Here is a 20,506-nt window from a genome sequence, read left to right as displayed (position 1 = left end):
AAACATTTTTACAGTCAAAGGTTCTGAACTACGTGGATGCCCATCAATTGGAGATTGGCTGAATAAATTGTGGTATATGAATATTATGGAATATTATTGTTCTGTAAGAAATGACCAACAGGATGATTTCAGAAAGGCCTGGAAAGACTTACATGAACTAATGCTGAGTGAAATGAGCAGGACCAGGAGATCATTATATACTTCAACAACAATACTGTATGATGATCAATTCTGATGGACGTGGCCCTCTGCAACAATGAGATGAACCAAATCAGTTCCAATAGAGGAGTAATGAACTGAATCAGCTACACTCAGCGAAAGAATTCTGGGAGATGACTATGAAACACTACATAGAATTTCCAACCCCTCTAATTTTGTCCGCCTGCATTTTGGATTTCCTTCACAGGCTAAATGTACACTATTTCAAAGCCCAATTCTTTTTGTTCAGAAAAACAACTGTTTGGTCATGTATACATATATTGTATTTAATTTATACTCTAATATATTTAACATGTATTGGTCAACCTGCCATCTGGGGAGGGGGGGAAGGAGGGAAAAAATTGGAACAAATGGTTTGGCAATTGTCAATGTTGTAAAATTACCCATGCAAATATCTGGTAAATAAAAACTATGAAAAATTAAAAAAATATAAAATAATGTTAAGAATAAAAAAAATCCTACAAAGACTCAAATATGTTTAAAGTACTATCTACACTAAAGCATACTGTGATCCTTGGATATCTTAGAATCAGCCAGAGTCAGCATAAGCAAAAGTCTTTATTCTTGGTTTTTTGGAGTCGCAGTCAGGGGATTAAATTTAGAAATCTCCAAACCTCTTTCCCCTCTCTCCACTGCCAAAAGAATAACTCTCCTCCTTTTACTCCATCCACTGATCTTACTTCCCCTTCTTTTTCCACACTCACCAATAGAGCCAGCACAGAATAGTTAAATAAGGTCATCCTCCAAACATGTTAATAGAGAATTGTCCAATTGGTAATTAGCCTCAAGTGCTAGGTTACCTTGCATCTGCTCAGTTGTACCCCTTTACAAAAGCAAGAAGCTGGACTCATATATGCTTTTATTTTATTTATTTTTTGTTTTGTTTTTTCAAGGCAATTGGGATTAAGTGATTTGCTCAGGGTCACACAGCCAGTCAGTATTAAGTGTCTGAGGCTGTATTTGACTCTAGAACCACTGCTCTATCCACTGTAATATCTAGTTGTCCCTTCACATATATATTAAAGGATTTTTCAGGAGAGATGACAACAGAAAGGACTAGGGCAATAATCCTCAATTACCTAGAAAATTGTGCTAACCACAGTAATACAACTTTACCTTTTTGGTTAATTGAAATTTTTTTGACTAAATTCTCCTAGTAGTCAGTCATAAATAAATAAGCATTTATCAAGTGCTTATTCAGATACTGTGTTTTATACTCTAGTAAAATGCTCAGGCACTATGGTTTGTTTCTTCCACTCAATTCCTAATAAATATTTCTAGAGTGCCATTTTTTTCTTCCATAAAATTTCTTTTCTACTATTTATAATGGCATTAAGATGATCACAGGTTCTCAAATTCTGTACCAGTGGAACATAACTTTTAGAGTTTAATCCTAGTGAAAGCCTGAGTCTTCTTTGTAAGGGGTGCTAACTTGCCTAAATATAGAAAGGCTCCTCAACATTAATGTGGTTAACTAAGTGATGAATTTTTGGCCACAGAGAGTCATAGAAATAAAGAAAAATATAAACTCCTTCTCTATCCTTTGTAATTCACTATCACATTTTAGTAAGCATAAAGAGAATGATAGAAAATAGTATAGAAAATTCTCAGAATCACAGAATTTTGAGACAGTCTCTCTCCCTCTCTCTCTCTCTCTCTCTCTCTCTCTCTCTCTCTCTCTCTCTCTCTCTGTGTGTGTGTGTGTGTGTGTGTGTGTGTGTGTGTGTGTGTGTGTGTGTGTGTGTGTATTAGCTCTTGGTACTGCAAAAGAAATAATCTAGTGAATAGAATGTAAGGTTGGTATATCTAAGCTAAAAAAGAAATGTTTCATAAATTTGCTAAGCAGATCACAATGATTGTTATGGCAAATCAATTCTGAATAATAACAATATTAGCATTTTATAGTAGAAGGAGTAAGAGTAGTAATAGTAATAGTTGTAATAGCTAATATTTGTGTATCACTAAGATTTTCAAAGAGATTCTCACATACTGTCTTTTTTCATCTTCATGACATTCTTGGGAAATAGCTGCTGTTATTATCCTTGCTTTACTGGTGAGGAAACTGAAGGAAGATTGAGATAAAGTGATTTGCCACAGATACTAGTACGTATCTAAGACCAGATTTGAACTTAATTCTTTCTGATTGCTGGTCCAGGCTCTTTCCATTGTGGCCCTTTCCAGCCAACTAGAGATAGTGTTAAAAGCAAATCGGATAGTCCTGTGTAACTTATGTTAACTGCCTTCTCTGGATGCTATGAATCTGATACCAATGCCATAAGACTCCAAATTCTGAAATTAACTTTTCCTTCATCCCTCATTGTATAGAACTTGCTCTCATTACAAAAGTGTTAAATAAGAAATTGAATGACCATTAATGAGAAATGTTACACAAGAAATTTCTATATTTCCAATTTTATGAAATTCTAGCATACCAGAATGTTCTGGAGACTGTCTGTTGAAAACTGGAATGCTCAAGAATAAATCATAGTATTTATCAGTAACATGGCCAAGTTTCCATGCTTAGTATAGTATCATGTCTCTTCTGACCATCCATTTAATACTAAATCATAAAAATAATCTTGAGGACTACACTTAACAGTAACAAAGACCCTTAGGAGATTTTGAGAAGAAAAGATAAAAAATCTTTGCCCAATTTCATTCATTTCAGATGAAAAAGGTGTGGTCATTTCACTGTTCTCTAAAACAGATTTTATTCTGCACATAAATGGCATCGAAAGAGTCTAATTATTAAAAAGTTCTACTTTCAAATTGTGATGATTTAAATACTTTAATTTTTTGCCATCTTTCCTAAAATCATGACCTTTTGTCATATCAGTACCAACAAGCTAAATAGAGCTTTTAAATGGTTTGAAAAATTCCGTTTTCAAAATCCTTTTAAATGATAATGTACATTAATTGCATTTGAGTTTAATGCTATTTTCAGCCTTGAATACAGAAAAATGGTTTTATCCCTTTAAATATGATATTTGAAAGACATCTGAGGCCAAAAATAATGTTGGTTTGGATGAGCTCCCCAGATAGAAAAGGTTAGTTTGGGGGAATGATACTTATTTTTGATTTTTAAAAGCACATAAGTTGGATGGCCTTCCATGCCATATTCTGAGTTAGATCACCTGTTCTTAGATTAAAACAACAACTAAAACTATATTTGAGGTTAAGAAGACCTGAATTAAAATCCTTTCTTGAGTACTTTTAAGCTATGGATCCCTAGACAAATCACTCTAATTCTATGTACCCTTAGTTTTCATTTCTGTAAAATGGGAATATTAATGGTATCTCATTTCCCAGGATTGTTGTAAAGAGATAATATTTGTAAAGCAGTTTACAGATCTTTGCATTCTATATAAATGTCATTTTAAGGAACTTTAGAAAACATTTCTTTGAACACACTAATTTCATACATGAGAAAAATAAATCCAGACAGAGATTATGGGACTTTTATTTCTTCATTTTTAAAATAAAAGAATTAAACAAGATAATCATCAAAGAGTTAATAATAGAAAGAGTATTAGATTTCAAATCAGAGGACCTAGGTTAAAATTCTGACACCAATCTGCATGACCTTGGACAAATTATTTATTCATTCTGGGAATTTGAGCCTCTTCTAAGGATTCAGTAATAGAGAGACAGGTACCAGATGAACAGACACATACACCATTTTCTTCCTATTGACATTCATTTTGGATTGGAGATGACAGAACTAGACTGGCAAAAAGGGAGCACCAAGATTTCTAGGAAAGATCCTGATCTGTCTCTAGTATTTTTCTTCTTTACTGTCCTCTGCTTCCTCTATTCTAAAATGTTATGCTATTTCTGAATCTATTTACCAAGTGTAGAGGGCTGGAACTCTGAAAAGGTATACTTAAGATTCAGTGTACTTGATTACATAATAATTCTCTAGATATTTATGTTTTCACTCTAGTCAAGTATATATACTGTATATATACAAGGTAATATAGTGAAGGTGATGTAATGTCTCTCCTGACAAGTTGGCATGTGCTCAAGTGTGGTTTGGCATGCTCTGTGTGAGATAGTGAAGTGATTATACTGGAGTATTTAAAGGAGTCACAGACACAGGACTTTCTCTCTCTCAGCCAGGCTATCTCAGCAGCAGCCCTAAGCCCCAGAGAATATCAGGCTCCAGACTCCATCTTGGACCAGCCATGTGGTGGCTCTCCTGCCTCCTTTACTTCTCTACCTAATGACCAAGGACTTGGGTTGAACCTGAGGCCTTCCAGAAAGCTAGTCCAGACACTACAACCAAGAACTTGAAACTTTTTTGGGGGAGAGACATTTCAAATATATTAATTTCACAAATCACCTGAAAATGGCATTTATTTTGTTCCTCCAATTAAAAATACAATTTAGAATTTTGAAAATTTAAATAATACAAGGGATGATTTAAATGAAGTACTTTTTAAATAACACCAATTCTTTCTGACAAAATCTGTCAAGTATTTTAATTAGAAGAGTAATTTTGAAACCTGACTTTATTAGATGGAGCAGTAAATAGAGTGTTGGGCAGGAAGACTCATTTTCCTGAGTTCAAATCTGTCCTTAGATAATGACTAATGGTGTGACTTTGTGCAAGTCATTTAACCCTGATTGCCTCAGTTTCTTCATCTGTAACATGATCTAAAGAAGAAGATGTCAAATACTCCAATATCTTTGCCAAGAAAAAAAAAAAAACAAATGGGGTCACAAAGAATTGGATATAACTAAAAAGGACTGAAAGGGACAGACCTATTTGCAATAATATCTTTAATGTTAATTATCTTGGATTATCATAAAATTATAAAAACCTTTTAATAGAATTATAAATACATATATATGTATACAAATATACATGAGTACTTATTGGATGAATTCAGGCATTGTAAAATTAAAATCATTAAAAATATTGGAAACTATTGCATAGGAATGATAATTTGCTGAGGAGTATTTTAGAAGTAGAACAAAATTACATTTCATTCCAATTCCATTGCATTCTATTGTTAAATCTCCATTATGTGAAAGGCACTTTATTGAACCCTAAGATGATGGAAAGTAACATGGTCCTTTTTCTAAAAGTAGAAGGTGAAGGAGTATGTTGTACACAAATAACTTTGTTCAAGATAGGATGTGTTAGAGAAAAGGAAAGATCTAGATAAATTGTTATTAAAATGAAAAATTTAAATTGGGATCTGAAATGTTAGGTACTTCTATAGCAAGGCTTAGCAACTTCTTTCCCTAAATGGCATTTGTAATATTTAACAATTCAATTCAGTGTTACAGTATTTACAAATAATCTATTGTGCATCTGATAAATTTAACTTGATTGAGAAGCCAGGAGAAATAGACAATATGGTGCCTTCCCTACATGGGAGGAATGAGAAAGAAAAAAGCAGAGGAAAAGGGCACCAATTAGAAAGAAAGAAGTGTTCAAGTGGAACTAAGAAGCACCTATCCGTTTCTTTCCCTTTTCCTTCTCTCAGAGGATAGGAAATATACCAGTTAGGCATGTAATAAAGGTCTGTAAACCAGTGAAAATCTTAATACTTTTCCTCATTTAAATTGGTTTACCTGGAAATAAAATTCTGCACTCAAACCAAATAAGATTTTGGGAATAAACCCTTTGAACTCTAGCAAGTTCTTAATCACCCTGATTTTAATAGGTAGTTTTCAATACTTATTTATTCATTCTACATATATTTATTAGAGCCCTCAAGGAGCAGTGATATGTGCTGGGTACTCATGGAAGATACAAAAATTATTCTTTAGATCAATGAATTTCTCATAGGTTCCTAAGATTTATAATTTAAAGGAATCTTAGGGACCACCTGTCTATTCTATAAATAAGAATGCTAGAGCCAGGAGACAAGAATGGATTTATACCACCTATGTACTAAATAATAGGGTTAAGATTTGAACTCGGAGTCTTCTCTATATACAGACATTGTTGCTGTTTCTTTTCCTGAGGTACCATGATGCCAATTCTATTGATTATTTGTAAGACTGTTTTATATAGGTAGCCAGGAATGGAAAATTAAAAGTAAACTGGACTGTCAGTCTAAGCCATGAGTCAGAAGAAAAAAGCCTAGTCTGGGCTCTGATCACTTTGAATGTGAGCAAATCCTTTCACTTCTCTGGTCTCAGTTTTATTCTCTGCAAAATGAAGCCTTTAGACTAGATGATCTCTGAGGTCCTTTCCAAATGTAAGATTGTACAATAAGCTCATCATTTGCATTAGTGGCAACATGCTTTTCAAACTGGGCCTATGAACTTATTATAGTTAAGGGAACCACATTCAGAGGATTTAACACCAGCATGTCATTTAAAACACGAACAACTTTTACTCATCCTTCATTCATGGCTCAGGCCTTTTGAACTTCCATGAAATAGGCCCACAAAACAAAATGTTCAGGATAGAAAGCAACCTTTATCTGGGAGGCTAAAAGAACTACATTGTGCTCTCCAGGTTTTTCCATTCATTTGCTCAAAGATAAGCAGCAAGCTATTACTCTCTAGTGGGGCTGTCTTCAGGGACTATTTTTGGCCACCACTTGTGGGAATGCTTTATGGGATGTCAGCATGTGTGAGCAGAGATAGTATGGCTTGTCATGTGTAGATAGGCCATATTCTGTTATAAACTGATGGCTTTGTCGTTTATCACTGTCACAGGCTCACTTAACAAGCTATGACTCTGTGGTTCATCACAAAAGAAACTGTCATCCCCAGACACATGGCCTGAACATCCTTTCATCTTCCATGCAGGTAAGATCTGTCATGTGACATCAAGCAGAACAGGTCCAGATGGACCAAGCTAGTGGAACTGCAAAACAACAAAGGACTTTTTTTGGCATATAACCAAGCTTTGCACCTTTGATTAGATTACATAGATGGGAGGAATATGTGTAGACTTTTAAGCTATGCACATTGATAACATGTCATAAATACCATTGGAAAGATGATGCTATACCAGTTGTGTTTAGGTGATAATTGTTTATCACAGTGTTATTCTGTGGAACAGATAAATCAATTAAGGTTGATTTTTAAATACCCCAAAACTCTTTTCATAGACAGTTGATGACAGAAGGAATCATAATAAGTTTTCTTTCTTTTGAAACTTTTATCATGTACATTTATTTTAAAATGTATTGGTACATTTTGCTTTGATTAATAGACATTTCTGGGTAAAAAGTCAAACAAATCCCTTTAAACTGTAAATGCCAGTAAAACTAATAAGTTTATTGCTTATTTACAAAAAGAAGTGCTCTGTCCTTTAACTCTTACATTAAGACAATGAAATTGGTAACCATATTTGACGTTAATTTTGTTGTTTTTCTTTGTTACTTTTAAAAACATTTTGTGTATATAATTATTTTGACTCTACATTTTTAATCCTGTACCATTTCTTACAAATCTCCCCATGTTTCTTCGACTTTGACATTTGTCATTCCTGACAGTACATACATATTTCTGATTCCCTCTGTTAGAAATGACATCTTACTCATCATATTTCCTATAGATATTTGTCTAAACATCCTCCTTTGTTCTTATGAAATTCTATCATATAACAATACCAAAATATCTTCTAACAATTACAAAAAAGTATCTCTCTAAATTATGATGATAACAGTTAACATTTATGTATTACTTATTATTTGCCAGTCACTGTGCTAAACACTTTACAATTATTGTTTCATTTGATTCTAGAACAGTCCTGTGAGGTAAGTGCTATGATTATTCCCATTTTACAGATGAGGAAGCTGAGTAATAATGAGGTTAAGTTACTTGCCCAGAGTGACACACAATGTCTGTGCATGGATTCAAACACAGGTGTTTCTGTCTCCAGTCCCAAGGCTCTGTCCTCTAAAGTCATTTCTAGCTCTGCATCTTTGACCATCTATGATCCTATTAGATGATAAACTTATAAATTCTTTGGAGGAGGAGATTATTTTTCATATTTGTTTTTCCAGTGTCTGAGGGAATCATCATTATAATCATATTATAATCATAACAGTTATCATTTCTGTAGCATTTTAAGATTTGCAATGTGCTTTATATATGTATCCTCTTTCATCTTTGTATTAACCCTTTGTTGTTGTTATATATCTTTTACAGATAAAGCAACTAAGGCAAAAAAAATTAAGTGATTTGCCCAGAATCAGACATTAATATATCTCAAATAGAATTTGAATTCATATTTTTCTGACTCCAAGTCCAACACCCTATGCAATGAGTGACCAAGCTCCAATATAGCACTTAACATCTACCAAGTTATTTCCATTTATTTTTCTCCTTTGAACTTCAAAACAGCTCTATGAGGTAGAAACTATAGACATTATCACTCCCAATTTACGTATAAAGAAACTGAGGCTGAGAAATGTAAAGTGTCTTGTCTATTGTCACAGAACTAGTGTTAGAAGGATGACTCAAACTTGGATGTATCTGATTTCAGCTCCAGAGCTCTACCCATTCTCTACGCTTTACTCTCAGTTGTTTAATAAGTTTTTATTGAATTGAATTGACATAATTAGCTTGTTCTGATTTTGAGGTAGCTATGTTGCTTAGTGGTTTTGAAGTCAGGAAGAATTGTAATCCTGACTGGAACACTTGTAGCTTTAATTTCCTAATCTTCAAAATTGAGATTATAATAATAGCACCTACCTTTCAGGTGTGTTATGAGGATCAAATAAGCTTTCATGTGTAAAATACCTTGTAAACTTTAAAATATGATATAAATTCTAGCTCTATGGGGATCATACCTGCTAAGTAGAACTAGTTGATCAACTAGTTAGGCAGTCTGGTCTTCTGGAAAAGGCCAGATGAACCTTTACAAATTCTAATTTCTCTAAGATTATATTCTATTTGCTCTTTACTTATCTTAAATATATTTAAGCACATTTAATGAGATGGCTTATAGAGTCCTTTTCGGACCTGCTCATCCACCTTTGATGTCCACCTGTTACTCAACTCTCACCTATGGTTCAAGAAGCTGTAGAATGCTCAGTAGAATCATCCACAATTCCACTAGGGTAGCCACATTGTTTTGATGCCAAATGCATGATTGCCAAAAAGATTATTTTATGGAGAACTCACAAAGGACAAGTGCACACAAAGTTGCCAGAAAATTGATATAAGAACACTCAAGATATCTCATAAGAACTTTAGAATTGATTGTGTGACATGGGAGACACTTGCACAGGACTGCCCATCATGGCATGACTTTATCAGAGAAGGAGCTGTACTCCATGAGCAAAGCAGAATTGAGATTGCTCAGAAGAAATGTAAGATGTATAAAGTTAGTTTATAGTGATTATTTGTGTTTGACATGTAGCGGAACATTCCAAGATCTTATTGGTCTGATCAGCCATAGTTGGGCACATTGTAATTTGATTTAATATAATGATGTCCTTTTGGATCTTCTTCTAGGATAAAGGATAACCAATTTTCCAGCCTCATCCCAGTAAAATCATGTTTGCAGAAGGGCTAAACTAGGGTGAGCATGACAGACAGACTTTAAACCCTTTGATGAGTTAAGTGAAAACCTACTTCAAGCATGTGAAGACTTCCCCTGTCAGAATGTGCAGATGAGAACAATTTGTCCCAACAGCCATCAAGGCAGCAGGAGCAGGCATTATGGTGTATTTAGAGTTTAGTTAGATATCAAAGACAACAAGTTCATTTACTACATCCCAGGCTTCTGTCAGCCAATCTGAATTTTATCTAGCCACTAAACTTTGATGATTCTGGAAGAGAGAAGGAGGATGATCACTTTGTACATCTGTTCACTTAGATATAGTAGTCAAGATGTCAATCCACTGTGTCATTGGTCCTTTTCGAAATGAAGAAAATTTTATCATAGGTACCTCTTAATTTATTTCTCTCACCAACTAGAAAACAGACTCTTGTTCAGCTTATAAAGTTTTCATAACTTTGTCCCAGTGAATCTTTCTAGCCTCACTGGACATTTGTCCCCCTCCCACATTCTATGGTCCACCCCAAACAGTCTTCTTTCTGGTCTTTCTACCATGATATTCCATATCCCTTTGCATCCATATACCCCTCATTCTTGGAATGTGCTCCTCACTTCTATCCCAGGGAATTTCTCCCTTATTTAAGATGCATCTTAAGCTCTACCTTCTACATAGGTCTTTCATGATCTCCCAATGCTCTTCTCTCACAGTACATTGTAGTAATTTCTATTCTTCATACTGGTTTTTATTTTATTTTTATTTATTCTTCATATTTCTATATAAGTTCCTGTGGTTTCCTCTTCTAAAATATATGCTGCTATAAAATCATAATTGATTCATTGCTTTTGTTGTTGTTTTGTGACTTTAGAATATAATACAATGCCTGCAGAATAGGCACTCAAATACTTGTTAATTGATTGATTATTCTTCAGCCCTCCTTTTTTGAGATTCCATACTCTGTTACTTATTCTTCTGTTTTGACATTACTTTGGGCATACTGAAAATATTTAGATAACTCATCTTTTTATATTCCTTATGTTTTAGTTTCCTTGATGATATTTGGGAGAGAATTTAATCTCTTGCTTTGATTTTGGTGGCACTTTGACCTCTTTGAAAAGACTTAGAAGAAATATTGTTCTCATCAATAACACATTTACACTCTTCCTTTTAGAATATGTGACTTTTGAGGCTAGCTAATTCCATTCATTTTATGATGATTCACATTAACCCCTAGTTCAGACTCTGACATTGCCATCAAAAGCTGGCATGCATTCTATATGTGAGATGCTGCTCATTGCTACACAGGATAAATATTGAAGCTGTTGTTTTAAATAGGTATTCAAAATTGGATCACAGGATTATAGATTTAAAGTCCATAGGTTTATAAATATAATGCTGAAAGAGACTTTCAAGGTCTAATTTAATCCCATTGATTTATAGGCAATGACCCTGAAGCATACAGAAAGTGAGAGTTTTTTCTAATATTACAAAGGTCAAGTTGTTATCCAAACCCAGGTCCCTTCTTTTGAAAACCAGTCTTCTTTTCCTCATGCCTTGCTACTTGCAATTAGTGGCAAATGAATCCTATTTTGGTAACTAAAATTACTAAATCTTATTTCTTTTTTTTTTTTTTTTTTTTACTTTCAATTTTATTGATTTCTCCTTTTAATTTTTGTATTTCAAGTTTAATTTTTGGTTGGGGGTTTATAATTTGGTCTTTTTCTAGCCTTTTAAGTTGTAAGCCCAATTCGTTAATCTTCTCTTTCTCAATTTTCTTCAAATAAGCCTCTAAAGATATAAAATTTCCCCTTATTACTGCTTTAGCTGCATCCCAAAGATTTTGATATGATGTCTCATCATTATCATTATCTTGGGTGAAATTGTTAATTGTTTCTATAATTTGCTCTTTCACCCAGTCATTCTTTAAGATGAGATTATTCAGTTTCCAATTACTTTTTGGTCTATTTACCCCTAACTTTTTACTGAATGTAGCTTTTATTGCATTGTGATCTGAGAAGAAGGCATTTATTATTTCTGCCTTCCTACATTTAATTTTGAGATCTTTATGTCCTAATATATGGTCAATTTTTGTATAGGATCCATGAACTGCTGAGAAGAAAGTATATTCCTTCCTATTGCCATTCAGTTTTCTCCAAAGGTCTATCATACCTAGTTTTTCTAATGTTCTATTTACTTTTTTAATTTCTTTCTTGTTTGTTTTGTGGTTTGATTTGTCTAAATCTGAGAGTGCAAGGTTGAGATCTCCCACTATTATAGTTTTACTGTCTATTTCTTCTTGCAGTTCTCTTAACTTTTCCTTTAGAAAGTTAGATGCTATACCACTTGGTGCATATATGTTTAGTATTGATATGGCTTCATTATTTATGCTACCTTTCAGCAGGATATAGTTTCCTTCCTTATCTTTTTTAATGAGATCTACTTCTGCTTTTGCTTGATCTGAGATAAGGATAGCTACCCCTGCTTTTTTGGCTTTACCTGAAGCATAATAGGCTCTGTTCCAACCTTTTACCTTTACTCTGTATGTATCTCCCTGCTTTAAGTGTGTTTCCTGTAGGCAACATATTGTAAGGTTCTGCTTTTTGATCCAATCTGCTATCCGTCTCCGTTTGATGGGATCGTTCATCCCATTTACATTTACAGTTAAAATTACTAATTCTGTGTTTCCTGCCATTGTATTATCCCCAGATTATACTTTTTTCCCTTGAACCCCCTGATCCCCCTCCCCGATATTTAATTTACAGACCCCCCTTGTGACGCGCAACCCTCCCTCTTTTTTTTTTTTTTTTTAGGATCCCTCCCCCCTCCCTCCAAGTCCCTTCACTTATTCTCCTTTTCCTTTCCCCTTTTCCTCTCCCCCCTTTTAATGAGGTGAGAGAAAATTCTCTGAAAAACAAATATGTTAATTATTTACTCTTTGAGCCTCTTCTGATGAGAGTAAGTAAATCTTATTTCTTTTGTTTGTAATATCATTCAAGGATGAACAAATCAAGCAATCCCAAAGAGACAAGCCCTAGCTTTTTTTTTTTTTCTGGAAGGAATAAAGAGCTAACAATTAAGGTAGATGCTTTGTACTGTGGCTTGCAGGTCAGTATTTTCTTGGCCTCAGAATTTGGGCATTGACTGTTTACTTCAGCACAGTGTCTGTCTGGGGGACATATTATATTGCTGTAGCAGTGATTCTGCAGATCACATTAAACTACTTTGGGGACATTAAAGCATAAATATTTTATGGGAGCTTTCATGGGTTTGAATTTAAAGTAAGATGCTTACATGTCCCACAGTTGTTTCATCTTAACTGGTGATTTTTGCTTCTTTCTTGTCAACTCCCCAAATCCTAGTTTTGTGCTAGCTGTCATGGAAATAGAGAAAAAATTCCCAAGTGTATTAAGGCAGGAATGTTACTAGAAGCATACTAAATCCCAGGACTAAGTAAGGAGAAAAGTATCAGTCAACAAGAATCTTTTGATGGGCAAATGACTAGTACTGGAGACATGGCTCCTTTTATGGAAGGAAATCACAATAACAACTAAGCATAGAGGAGATTTCAGAAAGAAATTTTCTCATGCAAAAGTGAACTCAAGCAGAAGAATTAGCCAAAAGGGGTGTGTATGTTTTAAGAGTGAGAGGAGTGAAAGGAGGGCTTGAGACATGCAATTTCATCAGTGTAGGGAACTCCAAATATAGAAACTTTTTTCTAGCTAGAGCAGGAATTTTATGTTACTTATACTTTTTTGGCTATTTGGGGACACTAAGAGGTAAAGTGACTTGAATATAATTATATAGCTGATATATATACATATATATACACATACACATATATGTGTGTATTAAGGGATAGATCAATTCCCGAGAGCTTCCACATCTGTAGATCAAAACATCTGAAGGAGTTGCAAGGCAGCCTTTGCTGACATGTGTTGTGGACTGGGAATGAGATAAATTGGAAGCAGAGGGAAGAGGAAAGAGGTCAGATAACGCAATGGTCTCTCCATCAGAGAAGTCAGCGAACAGCAATTGCCTTTTACTCTCCTTGTATCATCCTCTCAGAAGAAGAGATCCATTCTGGTTGGATCTTCAGCATCCACTGTCAGGTGGCTTCCGTGTATTCCAGCAGCTCTCCTGTGTATTCCAACACATGTGTATATCAGATACAGGACTTTCTGATTTCTGTCTATCATGATAACTTCTAATTTATTTTGATTTGTTTCTTTGCTTAGTACTCTATGCGAGGGTTTTGTCTTGGATACTATTCTGATTTGTTCTGTTCTACTTTTTTCCCTACAGTTTTTCTTTTTAAAGTTCAATGAGAAATTATCATCTATATGCATATGATTCCTAGATCTACATGTACCCTAATCCTATCAGACTTAATCACCAACTGCCTGTTGGACATTGCTAGTCATATATCCTACAGGCATATTAAAGACATTTCCAATGTCCATGTTCATTATCATGTACTCCTCCCTCTCCCCCTCAAACCCCAACCCCTCTTCTGAGCTCATCTTTTCTGTATTGGGCAACTATATTCTTGTAGACTTACAGATTTCCAATTTCAATGTTCCTTTAACCCCCCATTATCAATACTTCACATGTTTAATAATGCAACAAATCATGTTGTTTTGACTTCCATATTTTTGAAATTTGTCCTTTTCTCACTAGCCACTATCTTAATTAAGGCTCTCCTCTGTGGTTTTCTATTTTTTTTAAGGTAAAGAATCCTCTTTTGACTTTTACATTTTCTCAGAGTTTTTTGAAAAACCAAAACCTCCTTAAATATTACTTCTATTTTGGTATTCTATGATGTAATCAGACTAAATGTATTATTCTTTCTAATCCATGTTGCAACTTTTCCCATCCCCAGGATTGATAGGTCATCATCCCTAAAATGTTTTCATTCTACAATCACCTTTTAAGAATAGAACAAGTAGAAGCTATTTCTAGTTATAATTTAGGTTTAATTACTGATCCCTCTTGTCATCTTGGATCAGTTATTACTGTGTCAATAAAACAAGTCAAGTAGTTTAGTATAATGGAAAGAATAAGGGAATAAGAGCTAGGAAAACTACTCCATCTCCATCATAAGCTGACCATTCTTCAAAGGGTTAAGTGACTTATTTAGGGTCAAACAGCTTGTACATGTCAAGTGTCTGAAGCTGGATTTTAACTCCAGTCCTCCTGACTCCACAATCAGTATTTTATTCACTGTACCATGTACTTACCTCCATCTCTTTCAGTTTTCATGAAGTAAGTGTCTTTTGCTTCTCTTTGGACCTGTTTTGTGTTTCCTTCTCCATTTTTCTTTGTTGGCATGTAATGTCCCTCTATTATGGGCATTGCCAAAGCTCTTTTCTCTGCTTCCCTTTAGGTGCATCATCAGATTTTAGGTTTTTATTATTATCTGTTTGCAGATCTGAATATAGAGTCCCAGAATTCCCCATATTAACAATTTTCTATTTAAATTCCCAACTATATGTCCTAGAGACATTTCAAGCTCAACATTCCAAAAATGTAACTCGTGATGTCCCCCTCACCCAAAATTCTCTTATAATTTCACTTTTTCAATAGAAAAGACCACCATACTTACTTTCTCCCAGGTTAGTCATCTGGGCTTTTCTTGGATTCAAGGCAGCATAGGATAATAGATTTGAACCTGGGATGAAGCTAAGAAGTCATCATGTTCAACCATCTCATGTTACAGATGAGGAAATTGTCTCATAGAGATGAAGTGACTTGTTAGAATCTAATAGCTAGAGTCAGAAATATGATTTACATTCAGATCTTTCTGATTTCAAGTCCAGCATTCTAGCTTCACTATCTCAGTTCTTTCTGATGCTATCACCCATGTACTAGCCATGTTCTCCTTCCTTCCACTTCTTGACTTCTTGGGAAACCAATTCAAATCTACAATATTTTATTTTCTGTGCTGACAATTCTTAACTTTATTTGTCCAACTCTTAATATCTTTCCTCACTTCTAGTCTTGTATCTCCAAATGTCCATTGAACATCTCAAATTGATTCTGTGTAAACATCTTTAACACAATGTCCAAAATTGAGCTCACTTATATTTCCCAAAGTCTCCCCTCTTCTTAACTTCTTTCTTCATGTCAAACCTCTTAGTCACATAGACTCACCATCTTGATATCATCCTCTGTCACACACTTCATATCCAATCAGTTATCAATTATTTCTACCTCTATAACTCCTCTTGTGAATGCTCCCTTTTCTCCCTTGAAACTGCCTTCATCCTGGTGCAAATCATTATCATACCTGGATTACTGCAGTACCTTACTAGTGGTCTCTCTGCCTAAAGTCTCTTCCAATTCTGCTTTGTCCTCTATTCAGCTGTCAAATTGATCTTCCTAGATAATTGTAAATCTAACCATGTCATATCTTTTTTGGTCAACTTAAATGGCTCTCTAATGCCTCTAGAATCAAATAGTAAATCCTCTTTTGGACTTCTAAAGCACTTCATAATCTGGCCTTCTCTCCTTTTCCTGTTTTCTTATATATTATTGTTTTATATATAATCTGTAATACATTGACACTAGCCTCCTTTTTTTTTCCTCCCACAGAAAACTTTATGTTTGACTCTGGACATTTTAATTGGCTACTCTTCATTCCTGATACTCTTCCTCATCTCTACTACTTAGATTTCCTCACTTTTTCAAATCTCAGCTAATGTTTCACCTTTAACAAGAAGCTTTTTTCTAATCCCTCTAGGATAATTTTTAATTTAGTCTGTCATTTATCTTATGTGTAGATATTTGTTTGCATGTTGATTTATTAAAAGTGGACCTTTTGAGAGGAGGGACTGTTTTTTTTTCTCTTTTATATAATTATGTATCACTTAGCATAGTATGTGGCACATACTTGTTGACTGACTAGCTTATTGAATGCCTTTCTCCTACCCTAAATAATTCAATTGTCAAATATCACCAGTTTTTTTTTATTATTAGTTTTATTTTCCCATGTAATTTTTTTTTTAGTTTAGTTTAGTTTAGTTTTTAGTTTTAGTAAGTTTAAACTTTTTTAGTTTTTTAGTTTGACATGAATATTTATTTTTTATATATGTCCATATGAATCATATTGGGAGAGAAAAATCAGAACAAAAAGGAAAAACCACAAGAAAGGAAAAAAAAACAAGAAAAAGAAAAGGTAGAAGCAGTATGTGTTGATCTACATTCAGTCTCCATATTTCTTTCTCTGGTTGTAGATGGCATTTTTCCATCCAAAGTTTATTTGTATCACTGAACTGCTGAGTCTATCATTGTTGATCATCACACAATCCTGCTGTTGCTGTGTACAATATTTTCATGGTTTTGATTGCTTCACATAGCAACAATTCATGCAAATCTTTCCATTTTTTCTCAAATCAGCCTGTTCATCAGTTTTGAATAATAGTATTCCATTAATTTTGTGTGCCATCACTTAGCCAATTCCCAAATGATGGGCATCTACTCATTTTCCAATTCCTTGACACTACAAAAAAAGGAGCTGCTACAGTTTTGCATATGTCTTTTACCCTCCTTTGTGATTTCCTTGGAATACAGACCCACTAGTGCCAATTCTTTTCCCACAAAATATCTCATAATTGACTCTTTCACAGCTATTACCTTAACTTTTCCCTGATTACTGTGTAATACTCTCTTAATTTGCCTCTCTTGCTTCCTTTCTTACATTTGCAATCTATCATCTACAGTACTCCAAAGTGATTTTTCTTAAGTGCAGATCATATAATTTTATCTTCCTACTCAATCAATAAATCATTCAATTGATAAGCATTTAGTTAGTGCCAAGAGTAAAAGTACAAAGAACAAAAATCCCTATTCACAAACAATTTATGTTCCTATGTAGAAAAGAGGAAGTACTTATATAAGTTTATAAAACATTAATTATAAAGTGGATAAATACAAAGCAGTCAAATAGGAGACAATTTTAGAGTTTGGATAATAACAGTAAGTAACAAAAGAAAATAATTTATGCAGAAGATGTTGCTTTAATTGCATCTTATATGAAGAAGAGAGTACTTTTTAGGGAAAAAAGAAATTAATATCAATTCTAGTGATTCTCTTGTCTTTGATAATCTCTTCTCTCTAGGTTTTTAAGACTCTGCTCTTTTCTCTCCCTTCTCACCTGATCTCTCCTTCTCTGTCTGCTTTTCCGAATTGTGTTTTGTAATTTAGGTGTCCCTGAAAGTTTTTTTTTTTTTTTCTGGGGCCTCTTCTCTTCTTCCACCATGCAACTCCACTGTATAATCTCACAGTTCCTATGTATTTAATTACCATCTCTATCTATCCTGACCAAACTCAGTGATGATTTCTAATCTTGCATCTCCAACTGCCTTTTAGGCATTTTGAGTTGGATATCCAGGAGTTATCCTAAATTCAATGTACTCCAAACTGAACTTATTATGTTTCTCCCTAAATCCTTTTCTCTCTCCTACTTTCCTTATTACACTGAAAAGGGAAACACTATCCTCAAGTCCTTATCAAAATTGAAACTTGAAGTCATCTTAGACTCTTCACTCTCTCTCACCTCTCATATCCAATTTGTTGTCAAGATGTGATGATCTCACTTTAGCAACATTTCTCAAATAAACCCCCTTTTCCCCTGACTTTACTACCACTCAATTACAATCCCCTATCACCTCACATCAGGAGTAATGCAATAGTTTGTTGGTGTATCTACTGTCTCAACTCTTTCCCTATAATCCATCCTCAATTAAGTGACTACAGTGGTTTTCCTAAACCACAGGTGACTCCTTATTGCCACTTGAGTAAAATACAAAATTTCATAATCTAGCCCTTTCATACACTTCTTGTCTTTTTACACTTTGTTCCCCAATATGTATTCTTCAGTCCAATGACACTGGCTTCCTGGCTGTTCCATGCACATGGATATTATCATCTCTCAGTTCCAAGAATTTTTGCTGGCTATCCTCCATAACTAGAAACTTTTCCCTCTTCTTCTCCAGCAATTGTCCTCCCTAATATTTTTGTTAAGTCCCAATGAAAACCCCATGTTTTTTAAGAAACCTTTCCTAATCCCTATTTGTACCATTGGTTAACTCCCTGTGGGGCTTGCAACAAAAGATAATATTTATAAAATACTTTACGGTGTTCAAAATGCTTTTCTCATAATTTCCAAAGAAAAGTTTCATGTCTTTCCATTTTGCAGATGAGGAAACTGAGATTCAGAAATTTTGTAACTTAGTCAAAGTAAAACAACTCTTGTGTCATGGTTCTAATGTAAGTCTTATAATTCCAAAAGGTCTTTATATCATATGCTATTTGTAACAAGGAATACTAGATAAGAGAGTATAGATGATTCAGTAAAACCTTTTAACACCATTGGGAAAAACGACTCAAAATTCACATCAAATTCATAGTAGGCCAGTAGTATCATCTAATTATGATAGGAAGAATACACAATCCCTTGACTCATATAAACAACAGATAAATTTTTAATGGGATGTCCTACCCCTTTCTACTTTCTTTATAAATTAGTAAAATTCTCAGTATATTCATGGAAGCAGGAAAGTTTGTCTATGGAATAGGAAGATGGAAGCTATTACTAATTGCTTTAATGAGGTCACTAGCTTCTTTCACATTAAGAAACTTTATATAGCATCATATAAAAAGCAAGAAGAACCAGAGGGTTTATAGGCTGATCCATTCCAGTGGCAAAACTATTTGTGGGAGAGAAGTCAGATGGGTGAAAAAGAAGGGAAATCCAAAAACCAGAGATCTTAATAGAATAGAGTAGATTAGGTGGTTATTATATTACTTTGTGTATTGTGTTCATCTAGGAAAATTCTGAACAAATTAAACTGAAAAATAACTGAAGGTTTAGGCATCTCTTAGTTGGAGATCTGGGCAGCAATGACTTTGTTGTTCAAGTTCAATAAGAGCAATGTCTCTGACAAAAAACAAAAAACAAACAAACAAACAAAAAACTTTAGCACTTCAGCTTTCTTTTGCAAATATCTATGACTTGTGGAAGATCCTATCCAAATTTGGTTGCCCTGTCATTATTGTAACCAAATTACATGATGGCATATTTGGGTGAGTTCTGGATAAGGGACATTGTTTTCACACTTTCCCTGTCATCAGTGGAATAAAGAAGGGTCTTGTGCTTGCACCTTTTTCTTTTAGCATGAAGTTTTCATTGATGTTTTCTGATGCTACTCTATTTCTTAGCCAGTACCAAATGGTTTATAAAGCAGTACCCCTGATTTATAATAAAGTTTTAGGTCTGGTACAGCTAGACTATTTCCGTTGAAATTCTTGACCTTTTGTTGATCCAGACAAATTTTGTTATTATTTTTTCTAGCTTTGTAAAGTAATTTTTTGGCAGTTTGAGTGTTACAGCACTGAATAAATAGATCAATTTAGGTAGAATTGTCATTGTTATTATAGTAGCTTGGCCTACTCATGAACACTTGATATTCTCCTAATTGTTTTGATCAGTCTTTATTTGTATTGTTATTTTGTAATTGTGTTCCTATAGTTTCTGACTTTGTCTTGCCAGGTAGACTCCAAAATATTTTATATCTATAGGTATTTTAAATGAAATTTTTCTTTGTATCTCGGCTGTTGGACTTTGCACATAAATCCTGATGATGTATTTGGATTTATTTTGTATACTGCAACTTTGCTAAAGTTGTTAATTGTTTCTAGTAGTTTTTTTAGTTGATTCTCTAGGATTGTCTAAGTATACCATAATATCACCTGTGAAAATTTGTTTTCCTCATTACCTACCCTAATTTCTTTAATTTTATTTTTTTCTT

Source organism: Sminthopsis crassicaudata, chromosome 3 (assembly GCF_048593235.1).
Source record: "Sminthopsis crassicaudata isolate SCR6 chromosome 3, ASM4859323v1, whole genome shotgun sequence".
NCBI lineage: Eukaryota > Metazoa > Chordata > Mammalia > Dasyuromorphia > Dasyuridae > Sminthopsis > Sminthopsis crassicaudata.
This window is presented reverse-complemented; position numbering follows the sequence as displayed.